This window comes from Leopardus geoffroyi, chromosome C2, assembly GCF_018350155.1.
Source record: "Leopardus geoffroyi isolate Oge1 chromosome C2, O.geoffroyi_Oge1_pat1.0, whole genome shotgun sequence".
In the NCBI taxonomy this organism is placed as follows: domain Eukaryota; kingdom Metazoa; phylum Chordata; class Mammalia; order Carnivora; family Felidae; genus Leopardus; species Leopardus geoffroyi.
The window spans coordinates 85,734,679-85,752,324 of record NC_059333.1 but is presented as its reverse complement, the minus strand read 5'-3'; the positions used below and the strand labels follow the sequence as shown (position 1 = coordinate 85,752,324).

Genomic DNA, 17,646 nt, shown 5'->3' with positions numbered 1-17,646 from the left:
ATCCCGTTGTCCAAGTTAAACTAGGTAATTAACATCTGCTAGATTGGAGCCATGTCAAACTTGATCATCAACACACAAAATCAATTAAAAGAGGCTGTAGGATGCCCAGACCAGAAGGACTTCACCATAACCTAAAAGAATGAGCAGATCTGACAGAAGAATGTGTCAATTAGAAAAGAGTTTGGTCAACTACAAAAACAGAAAATAAACAAAGAGGTATATATAGGCAGTGTCCATCCCATAACTATCCTAGACAAAGGTGCCCTGGTCCAAGGACCCGCTACTGATCATACTTTTTTAGTTTCTGTATTTCCTGGTATTTTGGTGTCTGGGGCCTTGGGGACACTTCCCAGGGCTAGCTAATTCCTAGAGAGCAAACAACTCAAGGAGACTATACTTTCATATGCAAACCAACCTAATCAAAGCCCATACCCCTTAATCCCTCCTTTATCTAGCTTTTAGACTCTGGGCCACTATCCACCTGCCCTAATCACTCCAGGGCTCAGTACCAGACCCAAGAGATACCCCTAAACCCCAGAGCCTGCTGAAATTATTAAAACAAACCAATCCTAAACCTGCTTATCCTGCCTCTTCCATACCCTAAACAACCATAATAAAGGCCCTTGTTCATGTTTTTCCCTTGCTGCCTCTGCCTCCTGACCAACCCTAATCCCTCCCTGTGTGCTGCTCCCCCCTTGCATAGCATGCTATGCCTCCTATTTCTAGGGATCTTATTCCTTCATAACAGTCACTTCCATATCTGTGTGTCTTGCCCTACCTGATTAAGACAAATCCCAGGTACATTTTAAAACCATTACTCTGGTGCCAGTAGCAGTGAGCTAGCAACTCTACTCGTCTGAAATCGTTGAATAATCTAAACACATAGCCATCTCCTGCTGCTTCCTGTCCCTTCTTTTCCTTCTGTTCTAATTCAGCATCTCAGGTAGCATGTCTATAGGGACAGAAGATTCTGGATCAGTCCCTATCATATTTCTCCTTACAGACTAGTAAATTAGATTCCCAGGTTTCTGCATCAATCTTGTGAACTAGGTTAATGAGTCCATCCCTGAAAGATCTGCTCTTGATCAGACTGACATCAGTCTTGTGAGCCTGTATAGTGAAGGTCATGTTCTATAGACTTGCTTCTCAAGTATGGTTCTCAAACCATCAGCATCACCAGGTAGCCTATTAGAAATGCAGAATCACATCTCAGATGCTGTAGACTTACTGAATCAGATCTATATTTTAACAAGATCCTACATTTGTATGCAAATTAAAATTTGAGAAGCACTACTCTACAGCAGGGACAAGCAAACTTTTTCCAGAAAGGACAAATAGCAAATATTTTAGTTTTGCAAAATGTACAGTCTTTATTGCAAGTACTAAACTCTGCCATTTTCATAAGAAAGTAGCCATTGATAATATGAAAATAAGTAAACATGGCTATGTTTCAAAAACTTTTATGTATGGACAATGAAATTTGAATTTCGTATAATTTTCATGTCACAAAATATCTTTTAAATGTTTTTGAATCACCTAAAAATGTAAAAAGCATTCCTAGCTTGCAAGGCCTTAGAAAAATAGGTGGCAGGCCAGATTTTCCCACTGGCCATTGTTTTCCTATCCTTGTTCTGGATTATGAAAAATTCAGTAGGATCAAGTTGTTCTTTTTTTTTTTTTTTTTTTTTTTTTAATTTTTTTTTTCAACGTTTATTTTATTTATTTTTGGGACAGAAAGAGACAGAGCATGAACGGGGGAGGGGCAGAGAGAGAGGGAGACACAGAATCGGAAACAGGCTCCAGGCTCTGAGCCATCAGCCCAGAGCCCGACGCGGGGCTCGAACTCAACGGACCGCGAGATCGTGACCTGGCTGAAGTCGGACGCTTAACCGACTGCGCCACCCAGGCGCCCCTCAAGTTGTTCTTTGAAGTGAGGCATTCCCTGTTGACCCACCCCAAAGTCCCATGTGCCAAGTAAGACTTTATACTTTAATTTAGTGAAGACTTTCCTCTTTAAATTACCAGAGATGCATTTTTTTTTGTTTTGAGCAAGCTTGATGAAATATAATTCACTCCTTTAATAATTAAAATTTTTAATAAAGACTTTATAGAAACATAGGAATTCTAGAACATGGATGTAGAAGTTCACAGAATGAGCTACCTCCCTAATGGAACTGTTTAATAATCTGGAATATCAGTGTTTTAGTCAAACAGGCCATTTCCAATTTATTTTATGTGGTTGCCTGGGTGATCTGACCATGAGAAGCAACGAGGAAGTGATAAACCAATGAACCGTCCTACAACCATGCACTCATATGCAACAAGAATGGTCCAAAGATCACATAACAAAGTACAGACAGAAGTGCACAGAGTGCCTATTAGCTGATTTTTAATCCATGTTTATATGTGCCAAATGGCAGGAATATTCTGGACTCTTGATTTTCTGTCACCATTTATGTAGCAGGATATCTGTTTGGAAGCAGGTCACAATCACCAGTCAGCCCTGCCACCATCTAGTTCATCAGTCAGCCACAGAAATGGTCTGGCCACCTTCAATGGTTTTTTTTTTTTTTTTTTTTTTTTTTCCAATGAGATAAGGCAATTGACCCTGCAATTCTAATAAGTGATACGAAGTGAGTTGGTGAATTCAGAATATCATTCTTACCATTTGAATTTTTAGATCTTTTTCTCTCTGATTGGATTACCTTTTAAAAAGTATTTCCAACATGATTCTTTAAGTAGTAACTTCAGATAACGCTAAAGGTCGCACGTGTGATACACTTCAATTTCTAGACATCCACTTCACAATATTAGTTCTTTTAGTCTGAAAGAATTTTTACTTTATGCATTAAATCTTGCTACATAAGTTTTTAATTGTGTGTTTTTATCTCCAGTTCTAAATCCTGGATATATATCAGAATCAACTGGGGAATTTTTGAACATGCCAATGCCCACCAGGCTCCCCAAGACCAATAAAACGAGGATCTGGTGGAGAGTCCTGATTTCTTTATTTATTTTTTATTTTTTATTTTTTATTTTTTATTTTTTATTTTTTATTTTTTATTTTAGAGAGAGAGAGAGAGAGTGCAAGTGGGCAAGAGGGACAGAGGGCAAGGGGAGAGAGAGAATCTCAAGCAGGCTCCACACTGAGCATAGGGCTCTATCCCTTTACCCTAGGATCATGACCTGAGCCAAAATCAAGCGTCTGATGCTCAACTGACTGCATCACCCAGGTGCCTCTTGATAATTTTATTTTAAAAAATTTCTTCCAGATTATTCCAGTGTGTGGTGGTTGAAAAAAAAAAAAAACTGTTTTTGGTGATGACCAAACAAGAGTGATACACTTTAGTATTAAACATTGCTATTTTTTCTGAAAGTTTTATAATACACCCTTTTAAAATTTAAAAGTGAATTAGGTACACTATTAAAAGAAGAAATAATTGGGGCACCTGGGTGGCTCAGTCGGTTAAGCGTCTGACTTGAGCTCAGGTTATGATCTCACAGTTTGTGGGTTTGAGTCCCACATCTGACTCTGCGCTGACGGCTCAGAGTCTGGAGCCTATTTTGGATTCTTTGTCTCCCTCTCTCTCTGCCCCTCCCCTGCTCATTCTCTGTTGCTCCTGGTCCCTCAAAAGTAAATAAACGTTAAAAAATTTTTAAAAAGGAGAAAAGAATCATTCTGACTCTTTGTGAAAACTACTTCCAACATTTTCTTAGGAGTAGTATACATACAACTAAAACTGTAAGCCTCTTTTATTTTTTTAACCTAAATAAATTGGCTTTAGATATTGATTAAATGGGATCTAATAAGTACATACTCCCTAGTGTCCTCGAAATATGACAGTTTTATTACTTCTCAACACTGTTTCAAAAACTATAATTGCATCATACTGTCTCTCTGTGTTCTTTTGTCACTTTCATTCTCTGTTAGATGGCTAATATCAAAATAAATACATACTAAATTACCAAAATGCATTTGTTCTGATGTTATTTTTATTTTTGTTGTTTGTGCTTGGTGCTTTACTATTTCAGTTCTACAGAATATGAGATTCTTCTAAGTAAACATGACACAGATCTGTCTCTACCATCACCCCAGAAGTTTCTGAAGACATTATTACAGAGATTTGGAGGGAAATAGGCCACCCTCTTCTAGCCTCTGCCCCGCCCCATCAATTCTGACTTTTGTGCCTCTAAGAAGCAGCTAAATAACTCAAAGTAGCACCTTGGGATATCTACTATCCAGGCACACTATTCATCTTTTCTCAGTTCTCACTCAGGGATAAATGAGCATTAAGTTTTGTTTTGTTTATTTTGGAGTGTGCAAAGGAAAAAAAGATCATTAGTTGTTCTTAAAACATTTTTATGTGAAACAAACTGAAGGTACTTGGACTATTCAAATTTTAAACGGTGGTGTTAATAATAATTGTTAATTATTGAGCACTTTCATGCTAGACACTGTGCTAGGGTGCTTTACCTACATTATCTCATTTAATCCCCACAATAACACTATTATATAGACTGGAAATGCTCCCATTTTACATTGAGAAGCTGAAAAATTAGGTTAAATAACTTACCCAAACTCACACAGCTAGCTCAGTAGGACCAAAGTTTGAAAGTAGATCTTTAGGATTCCAAAACAACCCTGACCATTCCCTGCATAATCCAAAACTACAGTGAAGTCAATGGTTCCCTTTACTATGACCTAAAGGAGAGAGAGAGAGACTGGGTTCTTCCCATAACTCACACTTTGTCTAGGCACATAATTTGACTCTTGGTTAATAATCAGTCAGCTCAAACAGGTATCGCTTTCTGACCAATCTGTTCGTAACTCGTCAATTCAAGAAAAGCAGTCAAGCTGGCCGCACTTTTGAATAGCTGCCTCAGGAAGATGGTCTTTTCAGTTTGGGATGGAGACACATGGTTGGGACAAATCACAATGCCAGTGTTTCAGGAAAATATTCAGCTCTGAAAAAAAAGACAATTAAAAACATTTTTTTAAATAAGTGAACATCACATACCCTAACGTATGTATGTGGTTTTTTTAGTATGAACATTCCTTAATAGTGATCGTACATACATGTAAATGGATACAATGAATATATGTATGTATGTGTATATGTACACACACAGAGATTACTAGCAGGTGAGCATAAATTAAAGCAAGTGTGAATCCTGTCACTTTTTAGTCTTTTCTTCTACACCTGGTAAATTTAAACCCCTACAGGTCATTTTGTCAAAATACAATTTTAGGTTCTGAAATAAAATAGCGGAACAGAAACAATCTATTTTAACTCACTGCCAATGTTGCCAGATAACTACAAAAAAATAGAGTGTCTCAGACAGAAATATCAATAACTTTAATGTGTGCGATTTGTTAACAGGGAAGAAAACAAGCAAACTTGCTCTCCGCTGACTGTCACTAATATTTATTCGTCCAGTGACTGTTAATCAAACCAAGTTTACAGTCCCGTACAGCACCTGTCACAGGTGCTGATCATTAATCAGCTATTACGGCAGTTTATTCTGCTGCTGACAAGTCGCAATTTTCCACTGATTCAGCTAGTTTGTCAGGTGGGAATTATGGCATAGCGCATGTGACAAAACACATCACCCTTTTTTTTTTTTTTTGCATTTTCAGGCTTCTCTCTCCTGCTTTCTCCCCCTTTTTAGACAAACAATATCTGGGAACTCAGAAGTAATAAGGCGGAATGCATAATTAATTACCCAGCTTGCTCTAATTAGGGATGAATAAGTTGTGTCCCTCTCATCATCACAAATGTGGTGATGGGTAATACCAGTTTATGCTGTATTAACTGCAAATATGCAATCCTTCTGAGAGCACTTTTGTTGATGAATTTGATGAATGTGACAATAATTAGCAGAGACAGATGAGAGCTAAATTACTACTGACAATGTAATGCTATCCTGCTCGAGGGCCTGGGAACGTGGCAGGATAACATGGCAGGGACCTGGGCCTCGTTTCTAATTAATAGTCTTTTTTTTTTTTCTTTTCCTTTTTTTTTTTTTTTTTTTTTTTTTTTTGCCAGTGGGGGAAAAAGGAGTAACGGTAATTGTTTTCGTAAAAGGCTGCAGGGAGTTATCAGGGTAATAAAGTTAATTAGCAGAACAAACATCCTTTCACTGCCTTACCAGTCTGTGGAAAAGAGGGTAATTCAAACTGCAGAAAGATATGACGAGATGGGATGATAAGAAAAGAAATTTTACACAGGAGGCTAACAGAGAATGATTTTCTCCCTTCATTTCTTGAGCTGGATGGCATGGGAAGAAATTATAGCCCCTTCCTTCAGTTCACAAAGTTCCTCATTGTAAAGAACTTCATCGTTATGATTTTGAGTTTGGGATATAAAGTTAGCTTAGATCACATTCCACTGTTTACTTCTTTCTTTTCCAGGTAGTGATAGGTGTGGTCAATTCAAGCATAGAAGTAAGTTGGAGCATTTGCCAAAGAGAGCACTTAGCTGTATTTCGTCCTACAGAAGTCTGTTTCATCAACTGAATCTTTTGGGGAAAGTGAGAAATTGTGAAATGATTTCCACAAGTACTATTAGTTTATTCTGTGTACATTAAAAAATTAAAATGAGATTTTAATAATATACATGCTATTTTATCCTATTTTGTAGTCTCAAAATATCACTTTTGTTAGAATAGGAAAACATTATTTTTCATTTCTGTTGCAGCTCTTCACAAATACAAGTAACTGGTCAAAAAAGGTGAAGGGTTTAATGAATCTCAGGTTTACATTAGAGTTTTATTCAGTTCGATTTCATTCAATTCACACTGCTTGACCTAAGTAGATACAACATAAAGGGAAAACATCCAAACATCTGAAGCTTTTGCAAGTTCATTTTCTCCCTTTAAAGACCATTAGTGGTTGGCCTCTTTTAAACACCAATGCTTGAAACATTTGTTTAATATTAAGTAAAATCAGAAAGTGCCTATGGATTTTCATTCCTTTTAGGCACATTTTTAACAACTTTATTTTGTGCTTTTTAAAAATCATTAGATATCTCACAAGTTCTACATACTTACCATGCATATAAATATGTACCCATTTACTGCTTGTCAGAGCTAAATAAAGCAGCCTACTGTAATGACTGTGTTTCATTCTGAAAACATAAGGAGTCAGCAATAACCCTACTTCGCGTTTGACAGCACTGCACCGGGTGACTGTTCAGCACAGAGTTCTACAGGAAGAAACCTCTACGAAACACGAGGAAACATCTACCAAAATGGCCTTCACTTCTAAAAGCTGTATTTTTAAAGTGCTATTCTTGTCTCCAAAGACAAGAGCGGTGTGAGGGTGGACTATAACATCGAACTAAGAATCCGAAAACTTGAGTCCTTCACTGGGTCTGCTACTAACAGCTATATGATTATGAGCATTTCCCTGTCATGCCTCTACTCTTCAATCTCTCTGTGAAGAGAGATTCACAACTCAGTGAAGAAGAGTTTCATCTGTGAAACTGGGTGCCTTCCCTACCTACCTCATAGTATAGTTGTTGACCCAAAAGAAATCATTTTTGAACTTTGTAAATGAGATTATCAATGACTATAACGTTAATATGATTACAATTTAGAAAACATCATGAAAAATAATCTTGAGACAATCCATCTCCTCTTCATAACCCTCCCATGTAATATTAGTCAGAAACCAGAGCTAAAAGATTTGACAAGAAGTTTTAGAATTCAAGTAAGAGGTACTGAAATCTAGCCTTATTTTGTGACTTCGCTGCTAAATTTACAAGAAAAATTATCATTGTAAAAATACCCCCGAATTCATCTGGCCAAAGCTACCTATGTTTCCAAGATTTTCTTAGTCTCTTGTTAGAAAATCCGGTTACAGTCAAAATTAGAAGAAAATTAAACCATTAGTTAATGTAGCAGGATTTCTTAGGCTTGTCAAGTGAACTTCCATTTAAAAATACCCAAGTTTCTCACAGACAGGCAGACACACACACACACACACACACACACACACACACACACCCCAAATTTAGATTGTTATATTTTGCCTAGGATCTTTAGGAACATTTTAAAGTTTTTACCATATAATCAAACTATGTAGGAAAACTCTAGAAGTGAAGGAAGCACTGGATTCTACTTTCAACCATTTATAACAACTGTTATTTAGCTACTATGTGAGGTAATACCTTATAAGATCACTTAAAGATACCGAAAGAGGGAATGAGAAATTATGAAAGAAGTAACACTAAAATCCAAATTGAAATAGTTTTTTCTAGAAATCTATCAGAATGCTTGTTGTGAGAGAGAGAGACTAACAAGGAGCATTGTTTGTTTGTCTCCTTTGAGACCTACACAGAATTTATTGAATATTCTGGTCTTTTCCTCTCCAGCCACTACCTCCTTCATTAGACCAAAAGGTATGTCCTTTTGGAAAAGTAATGGAGTCCAATCAGCTTACTTCATGGATCTCCAAGGACTGTTGAAAATTGTAAAACTTGCTATGGGATTCTCACACACCAGAAGCCACTAGAAAAAGAATTTTGATATTCAGAACCTCATGAAGAGGTTCCCCTCGTCTTTGGATAGAGACCAAAGTGATACTTTCAAGTAAGTAATAATTTCCAATATTAGCCTACTGGGTGAGCTAAGAATGCTTAGGGAAAAAAAAACAGTTGAAATTGCAGTTTCACCAATAGAGACTGTAGGCACTGAATGCACGTACTGTTGGTATTATTATGAATATTCAGGAAATTTAATTCTTTCTTTTCCTTTTTACTCTGAATTCCTTGGCCATTGTTTTAGAGAGCATTTTGACAAATTCTGTCCTTGAGGACTCTGGGGGCATTTTTGCTTCTTGCATGAGTGAAGAAGAGTGTAAGGTGGTTAAACAGTTACAAAGGACTAAAAATAAACCATAGTTTATTTTTTCAGATTTTCAATTACAAAATAATTTAAATGTTGTCTCTAATCGAAGTGCTACATTACTATGTAATGAAATTACAATACTGCTTAATGACATTAGGAAACTGCGTGCAAAAAAATATTTGTACACAAGGTGGTGATGTTAGCAACCAACTACAGTACTTTTATTCCACAATAAATAACAACAGATTGTTTTCCCCTGAGTGGTCTCCAAAGGGTATGTTCAGGTATTCATATAATGATAGTATGTAAGGGCACAGGGCACATAAGAAACCTGTCATCATGTGTCATTAAAGTCAAAGGGAAGGAAAAGAAAAAAGACAAATCACAAAAAAGAGAGTAACTTCTGAAGAATAAAATTACATTTACATGTAGTAAAGATTCAAGTATCCAGCTTTTCATACCTTTTAATAAGTTTCTGTTGACACGTATTTGGATGTTTAAGTCCAAAGATTAAATCCTAAATGTAAAACTGTTTATGTAGCTCTAATAAACTATTCCCACTTCTCAGAAAGATTTCCTCAGAAAGCCTTTACCTCACAACCTCCCCCTGCAACCTTTACAAACAGTTTTCTTTATCCCAATCCTGAGTACACCATCGATCCATTGAGGGCAATGTCTTATCCTCTATTCATGTCTCTTGTGTATAAATTCAAGTTTTGAGGTTTATGTTAGCACAATTCAGAACAATTAAAAAGTGAGGCTTGTCATAATAAATCACAAACTTTATTTCTCACGAAATGTTGGACTTACTAACCTCATCATCAATACTAAAATATAAATTAACCAATATGTGCAAACACTTAAACTAGTTCATATTGTTTGTCTATTGGTAAGTTGATAATAACCTCTAAGACATAGGTAATTAATTTTATTATTTGGCCCCCCACACCCAACTATTTATCATAGTTAAATATACTTATTCTCAAATACGTTTCTAAAAAGGCAAATGATGACATCACAGAACTTGTTGGTTACGAGGCAGAACACTTGTGTGCCATGCATGAAAAAGGTAGGCAGTTGTGTTTTCAATTTCTAGATTTTTCTCCCAAGATGAAAAGAGCAGCAATTGTTGCTTGCAAGCTAGAAAGCAAAATATCTGTTCTTGAATTATCTAAGGATGAGTCAGAAACTTAAGCCCAAAGAAAAGTAATAAATGACAACAGATGTTTGTAAACCTGTGCTCCCCTGTTCAGTGTTTCTACGTGTTGTTTTGCCTTGATGTGCTGTCAGCCGCCTCTCACCTGGGAGTAGTGATATCTTATCAAAGCCCAAACAGTTCCTCTTCACAACAGGCAGATAATAGTGCCTTTCAATTTATCATACTGGAAGTCTAAAAGAACCATGGGAACGATTGGTCAGGTGACAGCTTGATGGACAGTTTGACAGCCCTTAAAGCATCATGGGAAATGGTTGTCACCTGATTTTCAGAGCGACCAGGGAGATAACCTTCAGAATGACGAGGAAAACAAAAATCTGAATATTTGTATAAGATCCATTGGCAGCATCAGTGCTCACTTAAGTGATAATAGGTATGCATTTAGATTACTCAAAATGTTATTATCAAACCTGAGAGCTCTAACTCCAGAAGTGCCCTTCATCTCTTTAGATGCCTTTTACATTTTTATTCAAATGTCATTTGAAAAGCATATACATAATATAGGGCTTTTGATTTTAAAGAGACACAATAAAACATTTTATTTAACCACATGCCAAATATATTAGCTGACCATTAATATTCTCCAGATTTTTTTTTTTCCAACGTTTATTTATTTTTGGGACAGAGAGAGACAGAGCATGAACAGGGGAGGGGCAGAGAGAGAGGGAGACACAGAATCAGAAACAGGCTCCAGGCTCTGAGCCATCAGCCCAGAGCCCGACGAGGGGCTCGAACTCACGGACCGCGAGATTGTGACCTGGCTGAAGTCGGACGCCCAACCGACTGCGCCACCCAGGCGCCCCAATATTCTCCAGATTTTAAATCTACTTTCCTGTTGACAAATCCTTGTACACCTTTTCCTAAATATTGTTTGCACATTGCAGTTCTAATTAGAAAGGCTGTCGCAAAGAATCCTATGTGTCAAATTGAACACTCTGGGCTAACTCAACCTCATGAAGCAAAATAAGAGAAATCAATTTGAAGATCTTTGGCGCAAAAGTGTTTCAGTCTGTGTTTATTCATTCATACGGCCAACAAATAGGAATTGAGCACTTACTACACACAGGGTCTCCGCTGGATGTATAAAGATGAGAAAGATTAAGCTCCAGCCTCAAAGTTGTCTCTAGCATGTTTTCTCTTGTGTATTGTATGTGCATTTACAGTAGTTTAATGGCTTGATCTGAAGAAATTTGGCCTGAAAATTAAGATTTCAAACAAAAAAGTAAGCACTCACTGTTTATACATTTCTTGAGCATCTCCCAAGTTGAAAGAATGATTTTAGAAACAGTAGGGAGGTAAAAAAGATTTGAGATGCAATTCCCATCATTGAGGAGGACTCTAGACATCCCAAACCTCAGTCCCTTAGATATTTCATCTACTTTTTTTCCAGAACAGACACTTAATAAATTTCTCTTTTAAAATAATATCTAACATACAGAAAAGTTATAAGAATTGTGCAAAGAACTCCTTTATACTCATTGTCCAGAATTCACCAATTGTTAACATTTTGCCACATTTGTTTTTATCACTGCTATTCTCTCTCTCCTTCACACATCCACCCTTCCTCCTTCCTCCCTCTCTTATTTAGCTATCTATTTAATATTACCTTTTTTAATAGATGGGAATGAGATTAGATTTATGTCTGATTCATCTTTACACTCCTTCATAAAATCTAGCAACTACCTTGTATATGCTTAATAAATATATATATGAATGAATGAAAAATGATAAATAATAATCAACCTAAATCTAGTCTTGGATATCTTACATTTGTGTTTACACATCAATATAAAAGATATTGAGTAAAAAGATATTATTCGTCTAAAATATATGTACTATTTTATAAAATATGAATCTTCCCTCAATTATGTCTGCTCAACAAGAGATTTAATAAGATAAATAAATAATATAATAAAATTAAAATATTGCAGCAAAATGTCAAGTGACTTTCCAAAGGAAGTAAAAGAAGTTTCAGGTGCTTCTGGCCCTTTGTCTTTGGGACAAATAGACCAACTATAGATACTAGACAAAAAGCAGGGATTTAAACAAAAACTGTCTTTCTGAAAAACACTCTGGCATCATTCTTGAAACTGGTACCATTTGGCTGCTTGACACTTTTGGGAAAACACTCTGCTTTCACAAATTCTGATGCTTTGGATTCACATTCCAACATGATTTTCCAAGAGAAGCCAGACACATTGTGAGAACGTTCTCAGTGTTTTCCAGGGAAATGAAAAAAAAGCCAGTAAATAATTTAAATGACTATTAACAACAAAATGTTCTCCATGTAATTCTTCACAAGACACATGATTTGAAAAAAAAAATTTTTTTAATGAAGCCGAAGTTTGCAAATGCAAAACAAAATGCTTTTTGGGTGCCATATGCAAATTTAAATACTTAGAGACTGATAAAAACAAAGTTTGCTTATTTCCAATTGGGAAGACAAGATGTGGGAGGAAGATTTGTAATAACTGATACATGGACAAGGTCCAAATGCTACAGAATAACTGAATTCAGAATCATTTCTGAATCAGAGCTGGAGTTTAAATGCGTTTCCTTTCCTTGTTGAAACAAACCCATGAGGCATCAGGTTGTAACAGGTCCCAGATGTAGTCCCCAGCTCACCCTCACCCGATATGAGTTAAGTTTCATTGTTAACAACTAATGTAGTCACTTAAGCCAACTAAATAAAATAAGCTAAATATAAAACCAGAAGCAAACGGGGCGCCTGGGTGGCTCAGTCGGTTGAGCGTCCGACTTCAGCTCAGGTCACGATCTCGCGGTCCGTGGGTTCGAGCCCCGCGTCCGGCTCTGTGCTGACAGCTCGGAGCCTGGAGCCTGTTTGCGATTCTGTGTCTCCCTCTCTCTCTGCCCCTCCCCCATTCATGCTCTGTCTCTCTCTGTCTCAAAAATAAATAAACATTAAAAAAAAAAAAAGCACATTGCTAAAGCCAGAAGCAAAGTCTTATAACATATTTCATAGTAACGCCAAAATCTGTGGGTTGGCAAGTTAGAATAAGCACTAGTGCTGGGTTTTCAGTCAGGCTGAAATTTTCACAGAAAGAAATTTTCAGACTAAAAATTTCACAAAAAGAAACAAAAATGATCAGTTAAGTCATAAAGCTATTTTAAAATTATGACGTGACTTGCCCATCATAAATTTCAACACGCACAATTAGCTTGACTGTTAAGCAACATTTTGAAGAGACAAAAGTCTTAAATTATTGGCTTATGTAAGTTATATGCACCATGGACTTTTGAAAGTCCATGCTTACTTGCAGTGTATAAAATTGGTGATCTCTTAGTTCAAAACATGTAAATATCACCATTTGGACTCTTCTGCTAAGGTGTAACAGGGTCTGTGGTATGAGACACTAAGAGAATTGTAAGCCTTATGATACAAATTACACAGTTAAAGTCATTTCTTTTAGCTTTTTCTTCTTTCAAGGTATGTACATTACACTTCAAATGTGGGAAATTCTGGATCCATTTTCCCTTATTTTTCTGACAGTGTCTTCCTAGATTTGGTAGATATTGGTATGCAAAACACAAAAAGCTTCCCTTTCTATGCCTTATTTTATATAGGGTTTTTTGTCATTCATTTTAAATGATAAAAGACATATAGCTTGTACAATTAGAAAATAGGCTTAGGATTTTAAAATCTTCTGAGCTCATCATGTTTGTTCTGTATCTTTCCAGTAAACTGAAAGCTTGTTAGGGAAGTGAATCAATGACAATGTTGGTTTTTTTCTTTTTTAAAGGCATTTAGAAAAGCTGTCTGATTTTCTTTTTTTTTTTTTTAATGTTTATTTATTTTCGAGAGACAGAGAGAGACAGAGTGTGAGTGGGGCAAGGGACAGAGAGAGAGGGAGACACAGAATCTGAAGCAGGCTCCAGGCTCTGAGCTGTCAGCACAGACAAGACAAGCCTGATGCAGGGCTTGAACACACAAACTGTAAGTGTGACCTTGACCTGTGCCAAAGTAAGACGTTCAACCTACTGAGCCACACAAGCACCCCTAGAAAAGCTGTCTAATTTTCTTAATGCCAAAAAGGAACTGAAAAATCGTAACTAAATCTCTTGTTACTTTTACAACTTCTTAGAGCTGAAAAGGTTTGATTTTTGTTTCTTTTTTTTTTTTTCAGTAAAAATATAAAAATTTAGAAGAGGGAAATATGGCAGCATATCTCACTAATACTGTTGTAAACATGCTATTCAGGGGTGCCTGGGTGACTCAGTAGATTAGGCGTCCAACTTCAGCTCAGATCATGATCTCATGGTTCATGGATTGAGCTCCACTTTGGGCTCTGCGCTGACAGTGAGGAGCATGCTTGAGATTTTCTCTCAACCTCTCTCTCTGCCCCTCCTCTGCCCACTGTCCCTCTCTCAAAAAAATAGATAAATATTTTTTTAAATGGAAAGAAGCATATGCTATTCAATGATTTAAGCTAAATATTTACATTTATAAGACTATGTCTTGAATGTAGAAAGGGACTTGAGTTTAGCTTTCTATCTATTTCTCAGTTATGATTTGTGATTACTCAGAGATATATGATAAACTTTCTCAACCTCACGTATATACCGAATAATCCTAGGATTATAAAAATTGCACCTTATATGGTTCAACTTTCACTTCTACCTATCTTATTCTCATAAATTCTTCTTTTGAAGGATGTAAGAAGATTGCAAGTAACTGCATAGTATCTCCTGTAACACAGCCTACTCCCAAAGAGAGCTAATTCCCTTCTCTTTGATTATGTTAGAATATTTATTTATTGACTTGTGTCAAAAGGCAGGTTATTCAATGTCTTAACACTTTTCCTTCAATTACACCAAAGCATAAACCAATATATCAGAAGATACTAATCCTTCTGCTGGGCTGATTTAATAAAAAGGATGCAACACGGGGACACCTGGGTGGCTCAGTCAGTTAAGCGTCTGACTTGGGCTCAGAGCCTGCTTCGGATTCTGCATCTCCCTCTCTCTCTGCCCTCCCCGGCTCACATTCTGTCTCTGTCTCTGTCTCTCTCAAAATATAAATAAACATTAAAAAAAAAATTTAAAGGATGCAGCACAAACATAATTTTAAATCATAAGACTAAAACATTGACGATATTCAGAAAACAAAGGCAGGAAAAAAGATTATTTGCCAACCTTAGTAAAAGCCAATCAAATTTCCCTTTAACTATTTTTCTCTACAAATCGATGAAGCAATAGTAATAGAATATTCGGATTATGTTGTCCAATATGCTTATTTAGATACCTAAAAACTTCAAAAGAGAGGTGCTTGGGTGACTCAGTCAGTTGCATGCCCAACTCTGCATTTCAGCTCAGGTCATGGTCCCAGGATTCTGGGATCTGCCCCATGTTGGGCTCCACACTGAGCATGGAACCTGCTTAAGATTTTCTCTCTCTCTCTCTCTCTCTCTCTCTCTCTCTCTGCCCACTCCCTCACTCACACACACACTTTCTCTCTTTCTCTCTCTTATGTAAAAATTAAATTAAATTAAAAATTTTTTAAAAACTTCAAAAGATATGCAAAGTATTGTTCACATTTTGTTACTATGAAATCAAGGAGGAAGTTAACCTCAAAATATAACAGCTCAACAAGTACTTGTTCAGGCATAGGCATTGTGTTCAACTACTTGGACTATTTAAACCTCACGACTGTTGAGATAGACATTATTATTGTTATTATTATTATTATTCTCATTTTACAGATGAGAATGTTGTCATGGAGAGAGTAAGCAGCCTGGTCAAGTTTATACAGTATGTAAGTGTGGGGGTTGAAATTCCAAATAATTTACACAAAACTCATTATGCTCATTTGAATGTGAGCTTTAAAGGAAGAGCAGTCTTTTTATCCAAAAAAAAAAAAAAAAAAAAAAAAAGAAAAGAAAAGAAAAATTGTGCTATAACTATTTCTTTGCCTTTCATCTCTTAGGTAATAGTAAAATCTAATTCTAAATATTTAAAGTATTTGTTTAAATTTTGTTTCTCAAATTTTGTTGGCCTTAGAAACCATTTACGCTCTTAAAAATAACTTAAGACCCCAAAGAGTTCTTGTTTATATAAGTTGTACCTATCAATATTATCATATTAGAAACTGAAACTGAGAAACTTAAAACATTTAACAATTTATTTAAAAATAACAATAAAGAACCCACTATATGTGAACATTAATTTTTTAGAAATAACTGTAGTTACCTCATGAAAAAAATGGCATTACTTTATATTTTTTTCAAATCCTATAATATATGGCTTAAGAGAAGATAGCTGAATGCTCATATCTGCTTCTGCACTCAATCTGTTGTGATTTTGCAGTACATCAAGAAAATCTAGACTTTCACAAATGTGTAGTTGGAAAAGGGAGTATTTTAATAGTCTTTTCAGATAATGATGCATATTATTCTTTGATACAACCTCAAAACTAGACAAATGTAGTTTTTTAAATGATAATTTCAATAAGGAATTTGAAACAATATTGGTGGACTTTTTGTGCATTGTTATATTAAAATCCATTGGGTTTCTTTGCACTTTGAGTAGATCTTTTACCTACACATGTTTTTGAAAAACTGTTAGTCTTTTGGAAAATATTAGTTCACTTCAAACCTTCGAAATGTTGACACATTTCATTATACAATATTTAAAAATCAAATCATATTGATTAATATCACCACTAATCTTACCATAAAGTTGGCTTGCAACTCAAACAGTCCTAATGCAGTAGTCCTCCCTTATCCACAGGAGATATGTTCCAAAATTCCGAGATTCCCAGCACATGCCTGAAATCAGGGACAATACTGAACCCTACTCCCTCCATGGGTTATTTTCTGTACATACATACCTATGATAAAGTTTAATTCATAAGTTAAGCATACTAAGAGATTAGCAACAATAACTATTAATAAATAACTAATAATAATAATTAATAATTAATAACTAGTAATAAAACAGAATAAGTTTAACAATATACTCTAACAAAACTTATGTAAATGTCTTATCTCTCTCAAAATATCTTATGGCACTATACTCACCCTTATTGTGATGATATGAGATGAAAAAATGCCTACCTAATGAGATGAAATGCAGTGAATGACATAGGTATTGTGACATAGTGTTAGGCTACCATTGACCTTCTGACATACTGAAAGATGATCATCTGCTTTCAGACCATGAGTGACCATAGGTAACTGAAATTGTGGAAAGCAAACCTTGGATTGGGTGGACTACTGTAGTGCTTCTGTTGAAACAACTGTACTATTTCAGGACACAGAAGTACTTTATGCATATTCCCATTTTGTTTTTCTTTCACAGAATATTTAAAAAGATGTGTACTCAGGGGAGGCTTCGTGGCTCAGTCTGTTAAGCATCCAACTTCCTCCCAGGTCGTGATCTCACAGTTTGTGAGTTCAAGCATCACCACATGGGGCTCTCTGCTATCAGCTCAGAGCCAGCCTTGGATTCTCTATCTCCTCTCTCTGCCCCTCCCCCACTTTCTTGTGCTCTTTCTCTTTCTCAAAAATAAACGTTAATTTTTTTTAAAAAAGACATGTACTCAAGGGACAAGATTTATTAAA

General features: G+C 36.0%; 1 long non-coding RNA gene across 2 annotated transcripts in view; it reads right to left on the bottom strand.

The window, feature by feature from the left end:
• LOC123611206 overlaps positions 1-17,432 on the bottom strand; it is a 36,624-nt gene extending 19,192 nt beyond the window's left edge. For both annotated transcript variants that reach the window (XR_006718491.1, XR_006718492.1), the window contains exons 1-2: positions 16,756-17,432; positions 4,575-4,965 (exon numbers count right to left, since the gene is read on the bottom strand). This is a non-coding gene — a long non-coding RNA (uncharacterized LOC123611206). The remainder of the gene's footprint in view (positions 1-4,574; positions 4,966-16,755) is intronic.
• Positions 17,433-17,646: the final 214 nt, after the last annotated feature.